This window comes from Anneissia japonica, unplaced genomic scaffold, assembly GCF_011630105.1.
Source record: "Anneissia japonica isolate Jap-2015-1 unplaced genomic scaffold, ASM1163010v1 scaffold8322_len84185_cov191, whole genome shotgun sequence".
Taxonomy (NCBI): domain Eukaryota; kingdom Metazoa; phylum Echinodermata; class Crinoidea; order Comatulida; family Comatulidae; genus Anneissia; species Anneissia japonica.
Window position 1 is genome coordinate 82,242 of NW_022700376.1, and position 2,343 is coordinate 84,584.

The following is a 2,343-nucleotide window of genomic DNA, read 5'->3' on the forward strand; positions in this document are numbered from 1 at the left end:
AATTAATTTTTTGTATACAAATTACAATATTTCTTTAATTTTCTGAGTTTTCTATTTATTTTAGTTATGGATGGAACATTGCCATCCTCCTTGAAACATATCATTAGCAATGCTGAGTATTATGGACCATCTCTGTTTTTACTTGGTAAGGAACTTGTCTTGACAAAACAATTTGGAAATATTCATGTTATAGCCATTAATATACACATATACTTGGGGCAGAAAAAAATGTAAATCTTCAGGAATCAAACAAATGTATGTCCATGTTCAGACAATATTTAAAGCTAATCTTACAACAATCAATTAGAAATTGACGTACTGTAAAAATGGTAATTTTTGCACTTTTCACGTAGGAAAAGGAGCTCCTGTGAAATAAAAACATTGCAAAAATATATTCGCATGAAAATTATATGTGCGAAAAAAACACTTCAACGTACTGTAAACAACACCATGGCTAAGCCTAAGTCTTCATAGGAATCCTAGGCCATAGGTAGGGCTAGGCCGGAGGGACATTTTAACTTGTGCATATCACATGGCCAAACTTTCATTAGGCTAGAAAAGCACACTGGCTAGACCTGGGCATATTTTTTATGTACTGTATATTCCGTTGTATAAGCCGCAAATTTTTTACACGATTTCGACTCCTAAATTTGTGGTGCGGCCTATACACCTGTCATCAACCTACTCCTCCGTAGCAAAAATCGGCGGTGCCTGTCAATGTCATAAACAGTGTTTGAAACACGTTTCTGTTTGAACCCACTTCGCTCAAAACAGTAACAAATGATTTTTTGGTCCTCGAGGTCACGTAAGCAGCTTCACGAACATTGCAATAAAACACACGTGGTTGGTGGTGAACTAGTTGAAACTTGCTGTACAACCTCTGGTTCCCTGTGGCTAGTACCGTTGTAGAAAGAATGTATAGTGTTATGCAGTGGTATGATTTTAGAATGCAAACTTGTGAAATTAAACTGTGCTATAAAAACATGAATTTTCTTGTAATACTTTTTTGACTGGAATTTAACAGTAAAAAGTCACACATATGCCCAAGGCGTAAATATTGTATCGCACAGTATTTCTCAGTTTGTTTGCAAAACGTAGTGCGTGATGTTGCATGCTTTGCACAGTTGGCCGTGAGTAGTAATTACTCATTTTTAGCTCAATACCGACTGTTATTAGTCACTAAAATAATAGAATGATTGAATAATTGATAAATATACTCACAAAGTATTTTATTGTATTAGATTTCATTAAACTTAAACTAAACTGATTGTTGAAAATTAATACAGCATGACCGTCTATTGAGAAATGGGGAATTCCCGTTGTTTCATAGCAGCTAGTTAGCCAGAAGTTTACACACATTTCCTGTTTAATAATTGGGCCGATAAGTTAAAATATCTTTAATAAACATTTTTAAATAATGTCAATGTTTCAAAATAATTAAAAAACTTAACATTTTAGGAATGGTTTTGAGCTTAAAAATTTGAGCAGCTTATACACAGATGACGCAAAAATGTGATATTTCGCATCCTTATTAGGGTGTGCAGCTTATACATTGGAATAATTTACAGTAGATAAAAAATGGAAGTTTGCGAAAATAACAATACACGGATTTGGTAATAGGGTCGCAATATGCAAAAAGGCACAAAAAATTTACCACTTTTACTGTACTCAAATTTTTAACTATCCATTGACTAGAAAAGATGCTCGACCAAAAGCAGCTGGTAGACTGCTAAGGTGTGATATCTGTTGTTGCCAAGTGTATATTCATTAATGAAACAATTTGTTAATAGTCCTGGTTATTTATTAGTTACTCCTTGTTTTGGCAGCCTGTGAACTGGTGACTGTATATGTATTTCAAGAACCATCCTTGTTGTCATCGTTACAAGACACTGGTCTCACAGACGTCATGTTGAATGCATTACTTATCAAAGATGTAAGTTTACACGGTACATTTGAAAGCATCATACACCAGTTTGCATTGCAGTTCCCCTTGTATGATGCCTATCTACAGCAAATGAGGATGAATAGCAATGCTACATTAACTTCTTTACTGTGCTTCCACTGTACCTTAAATGAGGTTCCAGTCTAGCATACTGAAGTATATGCAATTTTTAATATTTGAAATATTGATTGTTTTTTAGGGAAGAACATGTTTTGTGTTTGAACCAAGCTTCCTATTTGATTCCTATTATTTAATAATTTTTATTGGTCTCTTGGCTCTGAAGTTGTTTTTATATAGTGTATAGTTTAATTTCAAATTTAAATTTCACTTTTTTTCTTTACGAGGCAATAGAACTGAATGGCAAACACTTTACATTTCACTCACTGGTGTGATTTTTGGAT